This window comes from Dermacentor albipictus, chromosome 7, assembly GCF_038994185.2.
Source record: "Dermacentor albipictus isolate Rhodes 1998 colony chromosome 7, USDA_Dalb.pri_finalv2, whole genome shotgun sequence".
Classification (NCBI taxonomy): domain Eukaryota; kingdom Metazoa; phylum Arthropoda; class Arachnida; order Ixodida; family Ixodidae; genus Dermacentor; species Dermacentor albipictus.
This window is the reverse complement of record NC_091827.1, coordinates 104,508,040-104,532,899: the sequence shown is the minus strand read 5'-3', so window position 1 is coordinate 104,532,899 and position 24,860 is coordinate 104,508,040. Positions and strand designations below refer to the sequence as shown.

The 24,860-nt window shown below is 44.5% G+C and overlaps 1 long non-coding RNA gene across 1 annotated transcript in view; it reads left to right on the top strand.

The window, feature by feature from the left end:
• LOC135913998 (uncharacterized) overlaps positions 1 to 24,860 on the top strand; it is a 188,533-nt gene that overhangs the window by 146,601 nt on the left and 17,072 nt on the right. Inside the window, exon 2 of the long non-coding RNA XR_010568189.1 lies at positions 1,829 to 1,886. This is a non-coding gene — a long non-coding RNA (uncharacterized lncRNA). The remainder of the gene's footprint in view (positions 1 to 1,828; positions 1,887 to 24,860) is intronic.

The following is a 24,860-nucleotide window of genomic DNA, read 5'->3' as shown; positions in this document are numbered from 1 at the left end:
CCGAATTCTAAATATCGACTGCATGTTTTGATAGAATGATTTTCAATAGCCAATAATACACCTCTTTCGCGATTGACAATGTCGGATCTGCGTCAAGTACACCCTAACATTCAGATGTGAAGTTCATAACTACACCTTGCTATCCCAGCCCCCCAAAAGTGTGAGTGTCCGCTTTCACAATTTGACCTCTCCTTGCAGGATCAAGTCCATCAAGCACGCACTTTCATTATTTGCAATGGACTTATTTGAATTTTGATAACATAGCACTCACCGTAACATGGCTTCATACTCATTTTTCAATATTTTTCTATTTTCAAATATTTCAATATTTTTCAATTTTTCAAATTTTTCAATATTTTTCGTCATTTTTCAATATTTCGTCATGACCGTAGTGAACATCGGGGTGGCAGTGTTTCATTAGGCATACGCCAAGGCCTGCTTTCCCCCATTATACAAGGAGCGAGTAGATTAAAGGCCGTCTGCCCACTAACCTAAACAGCTTTTCAGAAAATGATTCTAGTATTGTGCTATATTCCTCCTTGTTTAACAGGGTGTTTTATAAGTGAATTACATGATGTAATAATTTTTGCCACTTCAGAGCACAAGAGTCTTCCTATCTTATTGCTCGGTTATTTAAACATGCCTAATATACCGTGGTCCAGCGATTCTACAGCATTTGTCCGTTTTGTCCTCTGGCTAAAAATGTTCTAGATTTATGTTCGCTTTTTTATTAACCCTGCATGTTAAGCAACCAACTCGGCTAAAACAGTTAGTCGCTAACACCCTGAACCTCGTTCTTACATCTCATGCCGACCATGTTTCTCCCATTAGATACTGGCCCGTTCTTAGCAATCCTCCCTTACTTGTATTTGAAATGAACAAAGTCCGATCCAGGCTTTCTAGGCAAAAGAAAAAAATAAATATTACAAAAATACTAACTTTCATGTAATACATGAAGAGTTTTGCCTTTCTTTACATTTATGCGATTGATTTTTACAGTCTTAACGATGTGACTAAGTGGGGTATGGTTGCCGCAAAACCTATGAATTAACAAGTAAACATGCTTCACTTGTCATCATAAGCACACATTCGAACAATCCATCCTACAACAAACACCTCAAGCGTCTATCAAACAAGAGGCAACGTCTTTTTTGGTCTTCTGAGAACTCGCCTGTGAGTAATCGCTCTGCAGATTACGTGACAGCAAATAACCAGTACATAAAGTCAGTAAAACAAGCTAAGGATAACTTTTCAAACATAACTCTGCCATCTATGCTCGCAATCGAACTAAGGAAGTTCTGGTGCAAGACAAAGCCAAGCAACCATCATTGCATTGTCTTAATTGATAGCTCAGGCTGCACCATTTACGAAAACGCATGCTCTCAATTTCTTAACATGGTCTTGACAAATTATTTTTCCTCAAACACAAATCCATCAGTAGCACATTCGCGCGCTTGCAACTACACAGCCATGTTTCCTGTACTAATCAAACTCAATGGTGTAACAAAACATAATGTGTCACTAAAATAATTTTTCAGCCAGGATTCGAGCAAATCGAACCAGAACCAAAATTTTTAAACCGTACAACAACCTAACTAAGATGTTTAAACCGACTCTTGACTATGATCTCTAAACAGACTATTCTTAGTGATTCTGTTCTATCAAACTGTAAAATTGGGAAGGTAGTTCCTTTCTAGGACTCATGTAACAGGCATTCCCCCTTAACTACCGGCCCATCTCCCTTACCAGCGTACGGTCCAATATTCTAGAACATATCCTGTTCTCGCATGTTATAAACTTTCTTGAACCTACCTCCTTTCTGTTTCAGCACGGCAGCACAGCTTTCGTAAAGCCTACTCCTGTGAAACACAATTAGACTTTTGCAGGTAAGGTAAATATTATTCTGGATAACTTTTCTTTAGTAGAGTGTATCTACTTAGACATCTGGAAAGCCTTCGATAGAGTTTTCTACGAACTACATTTAGATAAACTTAGTCTACTTAACATTCATCCTTAACTTCCGACCTGGATTGAATGTTTTTATATAATCATTCGCAGTTTGTTTCAGCCGACAAGACTAATCCAGGACTTACAGCTGTAAAGTGTGGTCTTCCGCAAAGTTCAGTGCTTGGTCCTCTTCTTTTTTCCAATATAAATAAACGACCTACCTTCTTGCGTCTCCTCAAATATTCACGTTTTTGCAGATGATTGTGTAACCTTTAAGAAAATAACTTGTGATAATGACGTAGCAATTTTCCAGTCTGACCTCAACGTGTTCTGCTGACGGTGCGAGACGTGGCTAATGGAATTAAACATAACTAAATGTAAATTTATGCTCGTAAACAGACAAAAAATACGGTACCTGTCTACAGACTAAATAACGCACTACTGGAGCCTGTATCATCGTACCATCTTAGTGTACGCATAACGTTTAACCTTACCTGGATCATCATCTAACACACATTATAAATAACGCAATCGCATGCTCCGCTTCCCTCGTCGAAATGTTTCAACATCACCTTCTTGCTTAAAGCTTCTCCTTTATAAGTCAATAAGTAGATCAAAACTTGAATATGCCGCATCAATTTGGGACCCTTTTCAGGAAAATCTTTCACCCGCACTCTAAATGGTTAAGGACAATTCCATTCGTTTTATTCGCTCGGAATGCAGCTACACTGCTAGTATAAAAGCTATGAAATCTAATGTTATTGTGCCTTTTCTAGCGTCCCGGCTTAGAATACATCGTTTCGTTCTTTTTGATAATACTGCCATCCACACTTGCGTAACGAACTAATTTCTGTTCTGTGACGTTTTCCTAAGAAAGTAGATCATTAGTAAAGATATTACGAAATAAATAAATAAAGAAGAAATAATGAAATTAAATTAGGAAATAAAAAAGAACTTCAATCAGTCCCCATTTCTACAAAGGAATCTGGTCTTCAGGGCTGGGAGTTGCACTAGGAAGTTTGACCGAATCCTTGAAGTTCCTGTCGCTGGCAGCAAGAAAAGTTCCATCAGAAATAAAGTCAACCTTGTAATATAAGCACTCTAAATGCCCGGAAGTTCTCTTTAATGGAAAATCAGACGGTAATGTTTACAATGAGAAAGAAAAGAAAATGAAATTCAAAAGAGACATCGCGTAATAGATGACCAGGCATATTCGTATTGCAAATGCTGGAGAGATTCTTCAGAGAGAAAAAAGAAAGAAACCTCATTTGTCGTCGCGTCCTTGGTGATTGTTATGTATGAAAGGACAGGGCTTTATTCTAAGAACAAGATAAATAAAGACCATGCGCTTGTATTTGGGGCAGCATGAAAAAAAAAGGAAGAAACAAGACGCACTGAGAGTCAGCGCAAAACTGCGTGTTTTTCTATAGCGTTTCTCTCCACGTTTCATGTCTTGCCTGGTAAACAAGATACAAGAATATATTGCACATGCGAATGTTAAATTGAGGCAGAAGTAAGGGCTTGCCCTTTGGCGTGAGACATACATAAGACTTGTTTCTATTTATGACAGGAGGAGGAGGAACTCCCGCGGCAAACTCACAAATGAAACCGTTTACCTCTCCGTGTGACAGGAAGAAATTCAACTAGCGTAAATATGTAGGCAGGAAAATTAGAACGAACTGCAGAAAGGAGAACAGAAAAAGAATAAAAGGTATTGCGATGCTTAAAGTTACGCGCGTACCGTTGACGTCAAAAGCAATTTATAATGACGTAGCGAAAAGCCATTCCGCAAAAAACTCCCAGGAGTCTTGGATTAATAGTATTTTCCTTGATAGGACATGTGGCCGTAGGAAATCCCAGCGAGAGATCAAGGCCCCTAAAGAAATCATTAGGTTAAAATGTAAAAAAAAGCCGTCGAGAGATTGGGGACAGATAATATACTATATAACAGAGGAAGGGCATATTGCCTCCCACGCATGGGTGTCACAGACTTGCGGTAATACGTGTTAGGGCTAATAAATAATTGCTAATAAAAATAGGCTTGTGCGGCCGGCTATAAATAGATGCTCTAGAGTAATATATCTGCAGGGGGACTAATAACTAGGCTGAAGCGTTATGGGGTGCATCCTTAAGATGAGTTTTGGAAGTGAAGCACGCTTATAGCATAAGCTTTCCATAAAGATGTAAAAACTGCGACAGAAAGTAGGCAACTGTGTGAGGCTGTGATCGTTCTTCTTTTATAGGAGCGCCAAAACATTGTAGAAAAAACGCACTTTTTGGAAGCAATGTTGAGAGAAGCTTTCATAAAATTTTTCATATAGTGTACATGCAATACTCGCAATTTTAAAGGATAGGAAACGCACCAGCAGAAAAAAAGCACACGTTGGTCTCCGAAGCACTTCGCTATTTGCCTTCGCGCTAAGGCGCACCTAACTGTCCATCATGTGAGCGGCATTTTGGAACGCATGTAATACATGCCACCCAGGCAGCGCTGTACCACGTGACTCGCGGGACTGCCTCGGCAATCTGACCACTTTACTGTCACACCATACCTGTAATAAACATAAATTGCGGTATTTTACATACCAAAGCCATTATTTGATTAAGAGGCACAATGCAGTGAATGGCAAGTGATTCTTTTTTGGCCATCTGCGTTTTTTTTTTGTTACGTGCTCAGAGTTATAAGAATATGAGGATTATTTCATTTCACTCTCGTTGAATCGCACCCGTCGCGGCCGCGATCCAACATGCCACTTCGAACGGTCAAAAGTACATTTTCTTTAGAACGATTAGTTTCAATTGTTACCTGAAGAACTGTTAATATCGGTAAAGTTGACCTTATGTCCTCTTCTACCGCACACACAAATGCTTCGAATGACCATAGACGTTAGCACTCTCATTGTATTTGTCTAGTCGCCTTCAATCGCCTTCACCAGTGTATCTGCAGTCTATCTAGTACATTTATCCTATGGTATCAGGTTCCAGGCAGATACCTGAAACGAAAGCATGTGTTGTCCAAGTAGCTTTGCACTAAACCTATAACAGCCTTGACGTCTAGACCTTCTTTAATGACACCATACCTTTTTCGTTTCTCTGCCAAAACTAGTCTAGTGGAAATGATTAAAAGCGCCAAAGAAAAATTCAACGCATTTCAACAATGCTAAGATGGAACACCAGGAATGCTGGGTTGCTCGATAGCTATACAACAGCAAAGCGGTATATGCCTAGGAACCCTACTGCGGGCCTACGAGCCATTGTTCAGGGTATATGAACCATTGCATTCGTCTTACGCGACAAACGGACCCATTTTTTTGTTGGGTAGGCGCAGAAATGCTCACACATTTAAAACATAATCACTTATCTACATATTTTGGCAGGGAAGGGACACAGATGGGGAGGAGGATAAGACAATATCATGATGAGATGATAATCTCGCAGCAAAAGTTCGGCGCACCATTGGCTACGCCCATATAGTGATGTCTTTCTCGCTGCAGAGCGTGCACGCAGCAGTCTCTCTCCGGCTTCGCAATCGGTTAGAAAATGTCTCGCATTCTTTTATTAAAATCAAGGTGCGTCCCCGGTTTATCCCTGCATAACTTCAGTGCATAACCGAGTCATAAACACTATGATTAACGCATTAAGACAAACAAATGCGTAAAATAAATCAGAAAGACTTTTAACAACCCACTGGACTAATACAATACAGCTAAATGTGTGGCATATTAAATAAACAATATGATAAGCCTAAGCGAAACAAGTGCACAACCTTATTAATAAATACAAAAACGTAAGCAATATTGAGAAAGAGTTAATAAACCGCCAGAATTAAACGAATGATAAAACCCGCAGTCGCACGTTTCAGCTTCACTTGTTTTCCATATGTACGGGGTGCATAGCCGATAACTTTTGTTAAGTTCTATATGCTGGTTAAGCTATATGGGTTGAATAAACGCACAAGCACATATCTTTGTTGTTTGTTTTGTCTTTCTTTGATTTTTCATATTGAACATTTTCATTTTTATGTGTAATTTCTTTACTTTCTTCTTTATTTATTCTTTTTATTTTCGTCTTTCTTATTTTTTTATTTTTACTTTCTATTTCTTTCTTTTTAAATTTATGAATATACACTGACGTTTCGATAATTGTTTCCTAAGTGAGACAAGGGTAGTTCAAGGGCAGGTTACAGGTCGCAGAGCCCACAGAGGTATGTACCATCGAGCTTGGACCATTTCTGCACTATCACCAGGATCGGCCTACATGATAATGTGTATTTGTCGACATCTCGGGGCCCATTTTTTTCCGAATCCTAGCCATAAACAGATTTGCTGTAAAATATGAAGGGCCAGCGGTCATCCTTCATTCAGGCGCTTGAGTTTCGCCAACAGAAGGATGTCATGCTGTATGTGAATCCTCTAAACCGCATATTCAAACTGCAGGGGAGTTTCAAGTGGCAGAGGTGAGAACAATATTTTCTGTGAACGATGTCAATAGGCCCCATTTTCTTCTTACTGATTTGCTCACTCGCTCTGCTCCTCGCGTTCTAATAGTGTCTGGCTGTGAATTTCAGCAGCCACGTCACCCTTAAATTACCGTCCTACTTCCTATTGTAAACCTGCTAATATCTGTCGGAATCACCTCTGAGTAAAAGACTAACAATGTGCATCTCAACGATTGCAATCCGCTAAAGCATATCAATGCGGCAGCACTGCTCAGCAGCGACATAAACAACGGCATCGGAGCGTGCAGCCAATATGCAACCTGAATGAAATAGAATAAATACTAATGCGTAATAAATAAAATAAAAAGTGATTTCCATATTAACTGTCCCTATGCGCTTCGATTTGCCTGTGAGTTTGGTTTCCGGTTTGATCTTCGTTCCAGCACAAATTTTGCCGCTTTAAACACTCTTTCTTGGTAACCTGCATGAATTTACTTTGTAGCTTTGTGCTACACTTGGGTGGATGACAAGGTTTTCTTTCATGAACGTTCCTTGTACCTTGTGCACTTCTGCAGTACTTACTTTCCGCTTTGTGTCCCTGCACGACTCGATTATTTCTGCCTTGCACTGTTACTCAGTTAGTAAAGTGACAACTACAGGGAATCATTGGCAGCTGGTTTAACGCCTGGGCTAGCCGTACTTTTTCTGTCATCCGAAGTTTTCTTTTTGATTAATTTGTGTTGATGCTTTTGTAGCTTCGGCTACAGCCGGGTAGATGACCGATGACCATCTTCTCTCTGACGAACCTAATAAATAAATATTGGACATTCAACTGTTCTGCCAAAGAAATCAATTCGAGCTCCTGCGAACTTAGGCTTTAGTGAACGAATCAGAACTTTATCTCAGAATATACTCTTATTTATGGCGTTTTGCGTGTGAAAACCGCTTGTTGATTATGAGCGACGCTGTAGTGGAAGACTCCGGAAATTTCGACCACCTGGGGTTCTTTAACGTGCCCCTAAATCTAAGTTCACGGTACTTTTCGCATTTCGCTCCCATAGAAATTGGCCTTCGTGTCCATGATTCCATCGCGCGATTATGTGCTCAGCAGCCTATCACCATAGCCACTGGGCAACCACGGCGGGTAATATGCTCTCTTAAAGGAAATTCGGAGCTGTGCACACATAATATACAAAGTAGCATATATAATGAAATAAGAAGACACTGCCAGATATGTAAAGTCCCTCACTTTTTGATTAAGAAAGGATCATATTCTGAAAAGGTTTACTGCTGTCTTGCAAAAGCCAAGAAAGAATTGAGCTTTTCAAATGTTAATATAATAGATTAGATATAGACTAGATACTTATGATGACATACTAATAGAGTTTAGGCAGACACCAATAAAAATTTCAAAATATATCTTTCCCTTGAATTACCATCTAGCTAATTACAAGTTTAACATGACTGTGTATAAGCGTATCTGTATTACTGTGTTTTAATATTGCATAGGTCAAATGTACATGTTTTTACCTTGTCCAAAATTTGAAAACATTTATTACGCGGATTAGCATGCATAACTTCTTCAGTGTTGTTTTGTGTCTTAGAATACAATATTGAGTATGTATTTCTATGTCATCATGTCGCTAATGTTGTTCAGAGTACAAATTGCAGTGGGATAAGCTCTTTTTTCAGGTGCCTTCTGTGACTTTAGACCTTAACCCATAGTTTTCGTTTCTAATTTTGCAAGGGAACTATAAATGTGAGAAGTCATGTTCGACCAACCTTCGGGTAGAGGCATGAAGCAGGGACACTATTCACTGGAATTTTCACGACACTTCATGCTCTTGTAAAATTTGATATTTGTGCTGCCTATGACATCTTATTGTCTTCTAATCACTGTGCTACTTTAACAATTCAACTGGCAAGATGCGAAAAACTTTGCCTAACATTTTTGTATAGATTTAGTGCTTCTTCTTGACGCACGAATACGGACTACATAAAATATATGAATTTTTCTCCGAAGACGATGTGGTGTGTAATAGGCCAACACAATTGGTGAGCTGCCAGGAAAGGGTGAACATACTTTATCTTTTGAGCTTGCCTATGAAAGACCGCAGTACATAAATTTTAGTTATACTAAGCATTAAAAACAAATAAAAAATTCCTTACGCTCTTCAAACACAATAACTTTGCATTTTGAACATTAAAACCTAGGAGCGATCCTGCCTGAAAGAATACAGTGGCCTTTCTTTGAAGCACCGGCTGAAAAGGAACTGAAATTGATGTTACTGCCTCAACTAAGGTATTTGCAGGTTTTCCAGAACAAAGCTAATCCAAAAGTTTAATATGTTCCCTGTTCCTTACTTTGTCATGGAAAGGTGTTTTCTCCTTTGTCGTACAATGTGCTCTGTCGACAGTAGCGGGGATCAATACAAATTTTTAGAGGTTCGGTGCCTTCGAATATGTGTCAGTTTGCTTAGCCTACAGGAATGCTTGTTATGCTGTGGGGAAGATTGACCATCAAGGTCAGCGCAAGGACATTGTTAATACATGTCCTGTGCATGGTCATTTTATAAAGTACATCTTGATCAGCTGCATTATCGCCACTTGGATGAAGTCGTAAGTGCCGCGGAAGCAGTCATATTTGTGTCCGGTGATCAGCTTTACTGTCTATATACCGTTGAATAGTATTTTGATCCAGGCTAAGTAGAGCCAACATTATCGGAGCGATTAGAAGCTCACCGAGTGTTGGCTTTGTGGCAGTGTGGGTGTCAGTTGCCAGGGACAATATGCTTTACAGCAAAGCTGTAGACCTCTACCGTCCAAGAAAATTTTCGTGTCGTTGTGGTAAGCAAAAAACTCCCCATAAGTGGGCCGATGCCGAAGGTAGACCAATACCGGCCCGACCCGCGGCGGAGGGGCAGTTTGCCATTAAAAACCCACAAATACAGCTTCGCTGGTCACCGATCCTTCTTCACTGAGGGGAACTGCACTCTTTTCATATTGCAAAAAGATCATTTATATTGCGAAATTGACCTAAGCGATTTCATGTATATTCGATGTACAATAAGGCTTTTCTTCGAATGCAGGAAGACCATAGAGGAGAGTTCGTGTGTTGCACAGCGCGAAAGCGTCTACTGATCCTAAATTGGCAGCCCAACAATTTTATGCAGCGTCATTTGCACATAGTACAAGATGTGTACCAGTAAAACACTTATAGATCAAAAATATGCGCTTTTCACACATACTCGTAAGCTGATTTAAAATAAGTGTTTGCTTAAACAAAGCAAATGACTTTAATAATTCCGAGAATGTGGCCACCACGGGCTCTGAAAAGGGGGGTACGAATTCTGCAGGTTTTGTCGAAACGACAGGCTCTTGCACACGGCATATATTTTAATGATACTCTTGAGCCGGTAATTTATTTATGGTGAACATAAAGGAACAAACTAATATATAGGTTTGGATTCTCTTGCAGGAGTTTTGAATAGGCCAAGCCTATTCTTGTTCGTCCCGGTAAAAAGTAAAGGCCCCGTTCGGGGTATTAAATAATGGGTAATGAACATGTATATACAACAGAACATTAGACATAGTGAAATATATTGGTAACACTCCCTAGGTATTTGAATGGCATGCGAGAACGGCAACATCGCAGGGTAGGTGGTTGCAGTCTGTAGTTACCCCCCAAAAAATATTGCTGCGGAAATGCAACCAGACTAGTGCACCTCACAATTTAACCTTGCTATGATTACTCCTGTCATTCTGCTAAGCTACAAAGCACGGATGTTTTCCCCTTATATTTAAGCAATCATCTCATATATATATATATAAATATATATATATATATATATATATATATATATATATATATATATATATATATATATATATATATATATATATATATATATATCCTGTGTGGTATTACCAGAATGCAGTACATTTTCTCTGCACTACGTAAACTTGAACATGGTTATGGTTTGCGTAAAGGGTTCTACTTAAATTGAGGACGACGCAACGAGCTATGGAAAGAAGAATGATAAGTGTAACGTTGAGGGATAAGAAAAGAGCAGATTGGGTGAGGGAACAAACGCGATTTACTGACACCTTAGTTGAAATCCAGAAAAAGAAATGGGCATGGGCAGGACATGTAATGAGGAGGGAAGATAACCGATGGTCATTAAGGGTTACGGACTGGATTCCAAGGGAAGGGAAGTGTAGCAGGGGGCGGCAGAAAGTTAGGTGGGTGGATGAGATTAGGGGGAGTGAGTAAAGACTTTATTTGAAAACAAGGTATTGACGGATGACCTTGTTGTTAGGCAGCCACGAGCCCCTGGGCCCGGGCGGCTTCTTCAGCTCTCTCGATGACCTTGGCCTGCAGGTCAGGGTCGGAGCTGAGCAACACGGCCTCCCACTGCTCAGTATTACTTATTTCGTGATTTGTATGATTTTCGGCTGGGCACGACCACATAATATGGAATAGATCCGCTTTTTGCTGACAATGCTTACATGTATTAGGGTATTGGTCCGGGTAGTAGTAGTGATAGGCTACGGGGTTGGGGTAGGTGTTCGTCTGAAGTCGTCTCCAAGCTACTTCTTGTCGCTTGTTAAGCGATTTGTGTGCTGACGGGTACACTGTCCTGGCTAACCTGTAGTGCTGAGTTATTTCCTGGTAACTGACCATGCGATCCCTCCCTGATCCTAGCGTGAGCCGTCCGGGTGCTCGGTTGGCGAGTCCTCGAGCGGTGGTGTGGGCGGCATCGTTGCCGGGTAGGGAGGAGTGTGCTGGTGCCCAAATGATGTGGATTGGTCGTGGGTGTTGGTTTGTGTCTATTATGTGTTTTACGGGAGCCGAGACCCGACCTTTCGCAAAATTGCGTACTGCTGCTCTGGAATCGCTAATAATGTAATGACAATGTGTGGAGGCTATTGCCAGAGCGATAGCCGCCTCTTCTGCTGTTTCGGAGCTTCTGGTGCGAATTGAACCACCAGCGCGTATTTGACCTGAGGAGTCCACCACTGCAAGGGACATACAGTTGCGTTCTATGTATTCTGCTGCGTCGACATAGACTACGTCTTTGAAGGCGTGGAATTTCTGATGTAGGGCTTTGGACCGCTCGGCCCTCCTTTCCTTGTGGAATTCGGGGTGCATGTTTTTAGGGAGTGGATTAATTTTGAGATGGCGCCTCTGATCGTGAGAAATGTCTACTTTAATGCTTTGCATCGACTCGTAGTTGATGCCGAGATTCTGGAGGATGTTTCGCCCGGCGGCACTCTGAGCTAGCCTTTCGTATTGAGATATAAGGTGCGCTTCTACTAGTTCATCGAGGGTGTTGTGCACACCTAGGGCTAGCAATTTAGCGTTGGCCGTTCTTATAGGTAGCCCAAGAGCCTGTTTATAGGCTCTCCGGATAATCCCCTCTATTTTCTCTCTCTCAGCCGCTTTGAGGCAGAGGTACGGGGTGATGTAGGTGATGCGGCTGAGAACGAAGGCTTGTACCAACCTTATGAGGTTGGCTTCTTTCATGCCAGAGTGTCGGTTGGCAATTCTTGAAATGAGTCGCATCGTTTGCTGAACGCATGCTTCCAGTTTGTGAATTGTGTTGCCGTTGCGCCCGTGAGCTTGCATGAAGAGGCCTAGTACACGGATGGTGGTCACCACCGGGATCGCGCCTCCTCCGGCTCGCACAGTGATTTCCGGGGATGGCGCAGTGTCGGATTTGCGGTTTGTAGGGGCTCTGAGTAGGAAGAGTTCTGATTTTTGTGGGGAGCAGGCGAGGCCTTTGTCGGTAACGTACTTTTCGACCGTGTCTACAGCTTGTTGCAGCGTGGTTTCTACATCTCCATCGCTACCTTTAACCACCCACAGGGTAATGTCGTCTGCATACAGACTGTGGTGTAGACCTGGAATCTGATTAAGTTGTTCCGGTAATCTGATCATCGCTAAATTAAAGAGGAACGGGGATAAAACTGATCCCTGCGGGGTGCCACGACTTCCAAGAGGGATCTTGTCCGATTGTAGTTCTCCTATTCTTAGTTCCGCTGTGCGGTGGTTGAGGAAGTCTTTGATGTAGTTGTATGTCTTCTGGCCCACACCTAGGTGCTGCAGATTCTCTAGTATAGCCTGATGCGCTACGTTGTCAAACGCCTTTATAAGATCAAGGCCCAGGACAGCCCGGGTACCATTCTTGGGTATGTGGTCCAGAACTTGATGTTTAAGCTGAAGCATGATGTCTTGCGTGGAAAGTTTTGGACGAAAGCCAATTATGGAGTTCGGGAATAAGTTGTTGTCCTCCGCAAAATTGTGGAGGCGGTTAAGTATAACGTGCTCCATGAGTTTTCCTACGCATGAGGTCAGAGAGATGGGGCGCAAGTTCTCGAGCTGTAGTCGCTTACCATGTTTAGGTATGAATATTATTTGTGCATGCTTCCACTGCGAGGGGATAGAACCTGTTTCCCAACAGCGGTTGAAGTACTCTGTTAGGGCAGTGATAGATACGTCGTCTAGATTTCGGAGGGTCTTATTTGTTATTCCATCGGGGCCTGGTGCAGATTTAGTTCGGAGTTTCAGCAAGACGGCTCGTACTTCAGCCTCTAGGATGGGTGCGTCTAGGTTAAGATTCTCCGGACCAGTGTATGGCTTCTGGGGGATTTGTGCATTTGTGCCTATGTACCGGGTTTTGAGCTCTGTGAGGAGCTCGTCGTTCGTGCCCTGGTATTGGTGAGTGATCTTATTGAGGCATTTCCTCTGCTCGGATTTACTCTTATCCGGGTCCATAAGGTATCGGAGGAGATTCCACGTTTTGGCTAGACCGAGTTGTCCCTGCATGCTGTCGCATACCTTTTCCCATTGGTTTTTGGTTAATTGGTTAGCGTATTCCTCGATTTCTATGTTAATTTGCGCGATGCGCAAGCGGAGTGTACGATTTAGTTTATTCTTTTTCCAGCGGGTTTGCATGCTATTTTTGGCTTCCCACAAGTGTAGGAGGCGGCTATCCACCTCGACCAGACCATCGTCTTCAGGGATTTCCCTCGTGGCGCGTTTCACGCAATCTCTGAGATCCCCGATCCAGGCCTCGAGATCGTTTATATGCTCGGTGGCGGTTGTCTCCCGAATCTGGCGGAAGCGGTCCCATTCCGTGAGCGAAACTCGTTTGCCTTTCTTGCGGGGTGGACCCGCCTGAATGTGGATTTCTATGATATAATGATCGCTACCGAGGCTTTCCCCGGTATTAGTCCAATCATAGTTGCCTATGTTTTTGATGAAAGTTAGGTCGGGAGTGGTGTCAACACTGACACTATTCCCGATACGGGTGGGTGTCTGGGGGTCTGTGATCAGAGTCAGTCCCTGTTGTTGGGCTTCTAGCCAAAGATTACGACCTTTGACTACCTCTGTGCGGTATCCCCATGCAGTGTGGGGAGCGTTAAAGTCACCTAATAATAATATGGCCTTTTGTTGGGAGATTCTGAGAACCTTCCTGAATAGAGTTCCGAACTTGTGACGTCGGCACTTTGGGCTACTATAGACATTAAGAATGAATATGCTTTCATCCTCCTTACGTTTAGGAATGAGTTCAATAAAGACGTGGTCTATGTCGACTTCTTCAATATCATGTTTAATGACTGTTAGATTTCTGTGAACTAGAATAGCGGTGGTGGAATCCGACCCAGAAGCATTATAGGATTTGTACCCTGCCAATTTTGCGTGGCCTCCCGTCTCCTGAAGGGCAATGATATCAGGGGCCGCCTTACCCCGAAGGAACTGCTGAAGGTTTCCCCGTTTGCGGCGAAACCCACGGCAGTTCCACTGCCAGATCTTGTAGTTAGGAGTGTGAGCCATTTTGAGGTGGAGGGGGTTCAGCGATCGGTTTAGAGATTTCGGATAGGGGTGGACGGTCATAGGGTTTGGATGCCACGCCCTTAAGGGAGCCGGAGGCCGTGGATGTAAATCTCGACTCCCAGCGAAGTACTTTGGCTTCGGTCGCGGCTACCCGAGACTCTAGGTTGGTGCTTCTGGTTTCCAGAGCGTCTAGACGTGCGCTTATTTGTTGCAAGTGGGCACCATTCTCCTGATGTTGCTGAAGCATCTGGTTGGCAAGTTCAGTAATCATATGTTCTAGTTTCTCGAATCTTGGTGATATGTTTGAAGAGTTGTCTGTATGATCTTCTGCCTTACGTTTATGTGGTGGTGCTGTGGTGTTGAGTGAGGGATTAGTTGGTGGGGTAGGGCGCGGCGTCTGACTGCGCTCCTGTTGTTTTTGTTGTAATCGGGTGATTTCTGCACGCTGCTTAGTGATTTCGGTTCTCTGTTGTTCTATTAACTGCCTCATTTGTTGGAGTTCTGCCTCGAGAGCCTGCATCTTAGGATACTGAGCATTGGGAGAAGAGACCGTGTTAGCCCAGCTCACCTGTGGACCGCTGTTAGTCGGGGTCGTTCGTCTCCCGGAACTCGACCGGTTCCGCGACGTCCCGTCGGAGTCGGTGGCACTTGGAGTTGAGCTTAGTCTCGGGTAAGACCGAGATCGGCTCCTGCTGCTCGATCCTCCGGGAAAAAAGCTTGCACTGGTTTCTTGGCTGTTCTGCGTCGATCGGCGTTCTCGCGATCTACTTTGCCTGCGCTCGTTAGGGATGTTCTGTTCTTCCACCGATAGTTTCTGCCACTGTCGTTGTCGGATGATGTAGGGGATTTGGAAACGTTTCCTGCATTGCTTTGAGCCGGAGAGATGGTTGCCGTTGCAGATAGCGCACACTAGTTCGCAGTCATGGTCCGTTGGCGGGTTTTGCTTGCCGCACCGGATACAACATTTTTCGTTCGGGGTGGGGCACACATCGTCCCGGTGGCCGACTTTTCGGCAGATTCCGCACACTTCGATCTTCTTCTTGTACAGAAGGCACCGGTACGTAGTATTTCGGTAGTTGACGTAGTGTGGTACTTCTTCACCTTGAAAAACGATGATAACTGAGGACGTCTTGCCCATGCGCCTGGCGTGCAGGACCCGGGGGGTATTACGCGCCAAACTTCTAATAATGTCTTCTTGTGTGTCGTAGTCCGGAATCCCATGGATGATTCCTTTGGCCGAGTTTTCAGGCGCCGTAATGTAAGTAGTCATGCTGAATCTCTTCTCTTGTAATTTGAGCTCCTTGATTTGGCTGTACTTGACGGCGTTGTCTTCTCTTGGTGTGCTGACAATAATGATATTTTGGCTGGTGTTGATTCGGATCGTGTCTTCTAGTTGCGCTGCCGCTTCCAGAGCGGCCGTTCTCATGATGTTGTCGGTGATGAGCGCGGAGCTCCAGCCGGCTGTATTGAATCCGTCACGCGGTCGGAGAACCACTTTGAAGTCCTCTTCCGGCAGCGGTGGGGGCTTCGGCACTTGCCGACGCGGACGGGACGACGGCGTCTGCGCTACCGAATTAGTTCTTGTACGTGGTATGGCTTTGGACTCGTTAAGGCTTGGTTTGCTTCGCTGTAGGGTCTTATGGGCGGCGAGCCATCCTGCCTCGTTTAGTTCTTCCGGGGCGATTTCAGTCCCCTCCACTTCTATTTCCATAGTTGCCTGATCAGTTGGTAGAGATGCCGGGCTGCCGAACCGGCGTTAGGGTTAACGCGGCGGTCGGCGAACCGGGCACGAAATGTGGCGTTTTATGGATGGATGTGGAAGCACTTGCCGAGATGTTGATCTCTTCGTGGTCCTGATGACTTCCCGCAGTAGTGGCGATGGTTACTTCCACGAAATCTATAGGAGATTAAGAAGTTTGCAGGGACCGCATGGCCACAATTAATACATGACCGGGGTTGTTGGAGAAAAAAGGGAGAGGCCTTTGCCCTGCAGTGGGCATAACCAGGCTGATGATGATGATGATGATGATGATGATGATGACAGTTTGCGTAAATGGCACATAGTTTTCGAACGGGCGAAAAATAAATTAGAAATAATGTAGCAAATAATGAATTCGTGTAATTCGTGTACTCCCATAATTGACTTGTCACAAACAATTGTCACCACTCAGAATATGAAATTGAATATTGTCTGACTTTTTAATATTAAAACACATTTACATATGCTGTCCCCTTTACTCACAGGTAAATGTTTGTTGCAGTCTGTCATGCATTTTAAACTGATCGTTTTTTTACTATTTTCTTGGTTACTTCATACTTGATGATGCAGATGTGCGAAAGAGTGCTACTAGTACTTTGTTATTGTGTTAAGGAAGATTATTAAGTAATTTAAATGTTTCATGCTATAGAACACTACTGCTTCGGTATTTAGGTTTCGTTTTATGATCTAACATATACACTGTTCCCCGCAGGGGCGTCTGCGCAAGCAGGCGTTTGGTGTGTTGCGACACCACGGACCCGAGCACACGAGGGTTGGACCCTCCCGCGTGTAGCCGTGCGCGGCTTAGCCGTGTCCGGGGAAAAGGGGATCCTGGGGGTTGAGCCAATGCCGGGTGTTTGGACCTTTACGGCCCCTCGGCGGCGGCAACACACCCCTTTGGCCTCGGCTTCACGTAGACGGCACCCCCGGACTGACCCACCCGGGGGAAATCGGCAGTCGCCTTTTCCTGTCCTCCTCTCCAATCTTCGTCTTTCTCTCTCGTCTTTTTCATCTTTCCTGTTTTCTCATTACTTCTCCTCACTTCCTAGTTTCCCGGCGGCAAGGGTTAACCTTGTGTAGCTAGCCAGCCTTGGTTATGCTGTATTTGGTTATAGCAGCGATGTACGGCTGGCGTTGGCAGGGTCTCTCTAGCAGGAACTCCTGTCACGTCCCCCTGTTGGGCTCCATGGTGGGTGGTCGGCATCGCGGCCGAAAACCCTACTGAACTTATGGAAAACGCTTTTCCCAAACTCCCTGATCGCCCTCACAAACGAGGGCGCACCGAAGATCTCTTTCAGTTTTTCGGACGACAAGTCCAGAACTTTCCTAAATATCATGTGATCCACTCAGAAAACCCAGACAAACTAGTGCGTAACATCTCACCGTTCCTCGTTTCGAAGTCTTTAACTGAAGTTTTTGGAACAGGATATAAGGCGTCGAGAATGACAAGTGGTGATCTTCTCTTGGAGCTCCACGATAAGAAGCAGTACGAGAAACTGCCGAAACTTGTCTCGTTTGGCGAAACCCAAATAACAGTAACTCCGCACCGTACCATGAACACCACCCGCGGCGTTGTCTCGGACGATGACATGCTAGAGCTCACGGAAGCTGAACTCTTGGAGGGCTTCAGTGAACAGAATGTAATAAATGTTAAGCGAATTAAGATCAGGCGAGACGGTAAAGAGATCAACACGAAACACCTTATACTCACGTTCGGTTCAAGTGTCCTCCCCGAGTCCATCGAGGCCGGTTATATCAAACTTCGTGTTAGGCCATACGTGCCAAATCCTCTCAGATGTTTTAAGTGCCAAAGGTTCGGCCACAGTTCACAGAACTGTCGAGGCCGGCTGACATGTGCCAAGTGTAGTGACACTGAACATTCCTCCGAAACATGCCAGAAGACTCCACATTGTGTCAACTGTGATGGCGAGCACGCCGCATACTCGCGCGCCTGCCCGTCCTGGAAAAGAGAAAAAGAGATTGTGACAATCAAAGTCAAAGAAAATATATCTTTCAAGGAGGCACGTAGGCGGGTGTCATACCTGTCTAAGAGCAGCTTTGCCGATGTGGCGCGTAAGGGGGCAGCGTCGCAACGGCCTCCGGCGGCTGTCAGACCCACAGGCAGTGAGTCGGCAGTTACGCCATCTGCCCCCGCGGCGGTTGCAGCTAGCGCTGCTCCGTCAACCGAGGAGAAGGGACCATCCACCCCAAAGGTGGGTGCAGCCGAGGCTGCCCCAACCTCCGAGGCCCCTTCCAGCGCTGGCAACGTCCAGCGCAGCCAAATCCCTCAGGGAACCCCATCGACCTCCGGGCTGGTGGGCGCAGGGGTCTTGCCCTCCAAGGCGGGACTCCCTCTGAAAACCTCTCGCTCGCAAGAGCGCTTGTCCGGCGCCTCACACGAGGCAATGGACACTACACCTGACCCCAAGGCGCACCAAACGCCTAAGGAGCGTCGAGAATCGCTCGAACGCTTCAGAAAGAACAAAACACCTATTACAGGGCCTCGAAAGGGCTCTGTACTATAAGGCATCCACTCCGTCTCCGTAAACACAGCACCAATTCACCTTAAACATGGATACACAAATCATCCAATGGAACATCAGAGGTCTCCTTAGAAACCTTGATGATTTGCAAGAACTTATCCACAAACATAATCCAAAAGTGCTGTGTTTACAGGAAACTCACCTAAAATCTAAACACACAAACTTTCTCCGTACGTATCTGACGTTTCGCAAAGATCGCGATGATGCCGTCGCATCATCGGGTGGTGTTGCGATTCTTACTCATAGAAGTATTGCATGTCAACCTTTACAGCTACAAACGCCCCTTGAAGCAGTGGCGGTTCGAGTTGTCCTACTAAACAAACTCATCACCATCTGCTCCCTTTACATACCCCCGCATTACCAACTGAACAAACATGAATTTCACTCCTTGATCGATCAATTGCCAGAACCTTATGCTGTTCTTGGCGATTTCAATGCGCACAGCTCTCTGTGGGGCGACTCTCGTATAGATGCGCGAGGTCGCCTTGTTGAACAGTTCCTTTTCTCTTCTGGAGCGTGCCTTCTCAATAAAAAAGAGCCCACATATTACTCTCTTGCAAACCGATCCTTTTCGTCAATAGATCTCAGTATAGTCTCCCCGTCTGTACTGCCTGAACTTGAATGGGAAGTTACCGACAACCCTTACGGTAGCGATCACTTCCCTATACTGCTAAGATCATATAAAGAAAACGAATATCCACCATACGCTCCTAGGTGGAAGATTGAGACAGCTGATTGGGAGAAATTTCGATCTCTAACTAGTATCTCATGGGCTGACCTGTCTTCATTAGAAATTGACGCTGCAGTCGAGTTTTTTACAGCATTCATAATAGATGTCGCATATAAATGCATATCAGAAGTAAAAGGCTTGGCCTGCAAACGGCGTGTCCCATGGTGGAACGACGATTGTAGGATCGCTCGTAAAAAACAGAACAGGGCGTGGGGGTTGCTACGCGCTTCTCCCACTGCAGAAAATCTAGTCAACTTTAAAAAAGTAAAATCCGAAGGCAGGCGAACCCGCCGACAGGCCAGACGAGAAAGTTGGCAGAAGTTTCTATCAAGTATTAACTCGTTCAGAGATGAGGCGAAAGCCTGGAACAGGGTCAATAGGATAAGAGGGCGACAAGCACATGCACTCTCTTTGGTAAACACAGAAGGTGATACCCTACAAGATCAGGCGGACTCACTTGGGGAGCACTTTGAGAGCGTGTCAAGTGCCAACCATTACTCGCAATCCTTTCTGAAATATAAAGAAATAGAAGAATCCAAGCCACTCATCAATAAATGCCGACAGAATGAACCATATAATTGTCCATTTAGTGCTGCCGAGTTGAAAGCGGCCTTCAGCGCATGCAAGAGTTCCGCACCAGGATCTGATAGAATCTTATATGAAATGCTCAAAAACTTACACAATGACACGCAACTTACACTACTTACACTTTTCAACACCATCTGGGATGCAGGGTACCTTCCAACCGCGTGGAAGGAAGCTATTGTAGTCCCTGTTTTGAAACAAGGCAAAGACCCTTCCTCAGTGGCAAGTTACCGCCCGATAGCCCTCACAAGTTGCCTTTGTAAGGTGTTCGAAAAAATGATAAATCGGCGACTCATCTTTTTCCTTGAACAGAGCAAAATTCTTGATCCTTATCAGTGCGGCTTCCGAGAAGGACGCTCCACAACTGACCACCTTGTACGTGTAGAAGCAAATATCCGGGACGCATTTGTACACAAAGAATTCTTCTTATCCATATTCCTTGATATGGAGAAGGCGTACGATACGACGTGGCGTTACGGAATCTTAAGAGACTTGTCAGAAATGGGCATCCACGGTAATATGTTTAATATAATAAAAAGCTATCTGTCAAATCGTACCTTCCGGGTAAAAGTCGGCAATGCACTCTCACGTCCTTTTACGCAAGAAACGGGTGTACCCCAAGGAGGCGTGCTCAGCTGCACGCTATTTATCGTGAAGATGAATACGCTTCGTGCTTCACTACCACCCGCCATCTTTTACTCTGTCTACGTGGACGACATTCAAATAGCTTTCAAATCCTGTAACCTCGCAGTCTGCGAGAGACAGGTACAGCATGGCCTGAACAAAGTGTCAATGTGGGCAGACGAGAATGGGTTTAAGATCAATCCTAACAAAAGCTCTTGTGTTCTTTTTACAAGAAAGAGGGGACTTATCCCAGATCCTTGCATAGAACTGCGTGGACAACAGATCCCTGTAAACAAAGAACACAAATTTCTAGGTGTCATACTTGACTACAGACTCACCTTCGTCCCCCACATTAAACATCTCAAAGAAAAGTGTCTAAAAACAATGAACATAATCAAACTTCTATCCCAGACTACGTGGGGTAGTGACAGGAAGTGCTTAATGAATCTCTATAAAAGCCTCATTCGATCACGACTAGACTATGGCGCCGTGATTTACCACTCTGCCGCCCCAAGCGCACTAAGGATGCTAGACCCAGTCCACCATCTAGGAATCCGTCTGGCCACTGGCGCATTCAGAACGAGTCCCATACAAAGTTTATATGCAGAATCGAATGAGTGGTCTCTTCATATCCAGAGAACATACACCAACCACACATATTTTCTGAAAGTCCACGCAAATCCTCAACATCCCTGTTTTAATACCATTCATGACATGACATATGCTACACTCTTTCGCAATCGTCCCTCCGTAAGACAGCCTTTCTCGCTGCGTGTGAGGGAGCTTAGTGAAGAAATGCACATTCCACTCCTCGAGCTTCGCCTAATGCATCCAGCCAAGCTGCTACCTCCTTGGGAGTGGCAGCTCATACAATGTGATATATCTTTCATGCAAGTTACAAAACACGCTCCAGAGATTGAAATCCTAATGCATTTCCGGGAACTCCAGCACAAATACTCCTGCACGGAGTTCTACACAGACGCATCGAAGTCACACGACGGGGTGTCCTATGCAGCCGTCGGTCTATCCTTCTCGGAATCCGACGTACTGCATCCGGAAACTAGTATCTTTACGGCTGAGGCCTACGCACTGCTGTCGGCCGTAAAGCATATAAATAAATCACAACTCCAGAAATCAGTTATATATACGGACTCCCTCAGTGTTGTGAAGGCCTTGATGTCATTTTCTAAGCACAAAAACCCAGTCATCAACGAACTCTATTCCGTCCTATGTAAAATGTATATATGTAACCAGCATGTCATCATATGCTGGGTGCCCGGTCATAGGGCCATTGAAGGCAATGTTCTGGCGGACCAGATGGTCACATCAGTTGTATCGTATTCTGTAAATCCTACCGCAGCAGTCCCTGTCACAGATCTGAGGCCCTACTTGCGCAGAAAACTGCGGAACTACTGGCAACGCTCGTGGGACAGGGAAACAAACAATAAACTGCATGTAATCAAGCCACAATTAGGTTTCTGGCCTCCCGTAACAAAATCCCGCCGGACAGATGTCCTATTCTGCCGTCTAAGAATAGGACACACTTTCGGCACACATAACTTTTTACTCACTGGAAATGATCCTCCAACTTGCGGTAGATGCGGGGACAGGCTGACCGTCCTCCACGTCCTCTTGGAGTGTCGGGAAGCCGAATACGAAAGAAAGAAACATTTTCCCTTAGCATACCAGCAGCGCATCCCCCTTCATCCCGTTATGTTACTCGGCCCAGAACCTTTATTTGACACCAACGCAGTCCTAAGTTTTCTGAAAGATGTTGTTTTGCATGTTTTTAGCCCACATGTTCGTAGCGGGTCCTCTCTTCAGAGGATACCGCCGCGATAGCTCTTTAGTATAGCACATGCCTCTAGGCCCTTGTGTTTCAAGGGCTCTGGCGAGGCAGCAGTGCTTTAAGTAATTTTACCATCCTATATATTTTTATTGTGCATCATTCTTCTACGATGGATTTTAATGTTCTTAGTAATCATCATTAGTCATCGCCATAATTTTATAGTACATAGATTTTACGCACTTTACTGCGACTATTTTAGGCCACTTTACAGCCAAGTCACATCTTCCATAATACATCCTTAACACTACCACCAGTCATGGCGCTCTTTGGCCAAACCTGGCCCTTGCGCCACAAAACAACATACATCATCATCACATATACACTGTTGCTGTTGCGGCAAGCTTCACCAGAAATATGTCACAACGTTAATCACCTTCATTTGATCTGACCTGCGGGCAAGACTTTGTATTCTCAAAAATGAGTAACTCAAAAAATATTGCACGTCTCTGTAGAACAATCTTTAGTTGATACTCTTCATAGGTGCACGTATATAGTTACCCAAGTTGGCGTCAAGGACGTCCACTGAAGAGTCGCACAGTTCTACTGGCACATCACCAGTGACAAAAGTTTGCATCAATGAGGTTCACTGAAAACCAGCATACACCAAGTGGGTTATGTCGACCGCTCCATCTTGACCGTGAGCAGTTTCACTAAACAATGGTGCCTACCCAAACTTCCGTCTATATTGATCAATGTCGACGTGAACAAGGTTTATTGAAAAGTGGCATGTATATGCAGCTTCCCACTTACTCAGTCGCCCAAGTTAGTCAGCATTGCATGAAGGTTTCGAGCCCTGTTCCCTCAACACAGCTGCCTGATGCGGTAACCATTTGATCACAGATTACGCAGTGAACCAGGGGCCCTATAACGTAATGCTATTCCAATAAGTTTCTATTCCAATTTCCTGACGTCAAATTTGCGTAACCACAGACGCAAGCACCGGGCGGTCAACCACAGGGTTGTCTGAACAGACCAATCAAACGCTCTCCTTGTTCATAGAAGGACACTTTTGTTTGCTTGAAAAACGAATAACATTGCCTACACTGAGCGGCTTGTCGTATCTAATTGGCTGACAAGAGGCGAGGAGAACGCTCAAGCGGAGAGGGATTCACAGGGGCAGAGCCAGTGCACTGAAAATTGAGAACCGGATGAAGAGGGCGGTGCCGGAGTCTGCGATTGGTCGGCTTTCTCTTAGTTAGCTTGTGGTGGCTGGTCGAAAATCGCGGTGGCATGCAACGCAAGCTTAAGAATGGCGCTAAAACGGACGCCCAGCAAAGAAGAATTGACAGAATGAGGTAGTCGACGTGCCGAAAGTGCTTGAAAACGTTACACGGTCACGCAAGAAGTTTTATTATATGCAAATACACCTGTGTTCTCCGGCAGGTGCGAGTAGCCAGCGTCTCAGCGATCGGCGGCAGCTATCTTTTATTCCTTTCGGAACGGGGCAGCCTGCAGCTATTCCGAAAAAGATTCAGTTTTGTTCGGCATATTATTGCATCTTTATAGCGTACACGTCACTTTGACGCGGTGAGTTTGTGCGGTTTTGTGACGTCGCGTGACAGGCACGTGAAGTGGGTGCAGCCCGAAAACGTTTTTCCAATAGCTGAGGGCTAATGGCGAAAAGGGGTCGAATCAGAAATACCTGTTTTTCTTTTTTCTGTCAAATCATGCATAATCAGTGTATACACATCATATCAGATTGGGAGGTATTGCGGTTTTTGTGACGTCGCGTGACAGACAGGTGAAGTGGGGATGGTCGATAATAGTTTTCGACCAATCGTGGAGGACTGATAGCAGAAATGGAATAGAAAAGTTTGGAATAGTTTTACGGTATAGTGCCCCAGATAAGCGTAAAACGGTTAGATGTGAACACAGATACGCCGTTACAAACATAGGCGCATAGTTCGCCCACAGAAAATTCGTGAAATACGTTAAGAACGATAGCTAATTCACAAAGGTGTGCATACTTGTGTTGGACCTAAGCTTAAATGCGTAAGCATTGTTAGTATACTTCACACACTTTCCGGGGTCTGTCTGCCTTTCTGTCTGTCTGTCTGTGTATCTATCTACATTAGGATGTACTAAGTAGTCTCCGGATCTTTGCTACAGCATACACATGCCGCAACTTGTTAGGAGTACTTCTTCCACAATGTTCTTGTACTTAGGCAACCAGCTCGAACATCAGATGACAACGCCGTTCGCCAGGTGGTATTACACAGATTTCCCCCATTAATTTCGTTCTTCTCATTGTAATCCTCCTCGGTGTTTTTTTTTGTTTTCATTCTTTGCGTCGAATTCACCGTCCATGTTTATCTCATTTTCATATTCGTTACTACTGGTTGTTTATTTACACTTTCAGTTACCCAAAACAGGGATTCCAACTTTCTTGACCACTTCCTCCATTCTTTGCCTATGCTTTTCAGGTACGGATATTGTACACTTTAGCCGCTCCCTTATTTCGATCCATGCACGGGTGTGTTTCTTCAATACTAATTTTTCTTTGCGCTTCTCTGAATTCAAACTATGTCCAAGCCATCTCACCCTG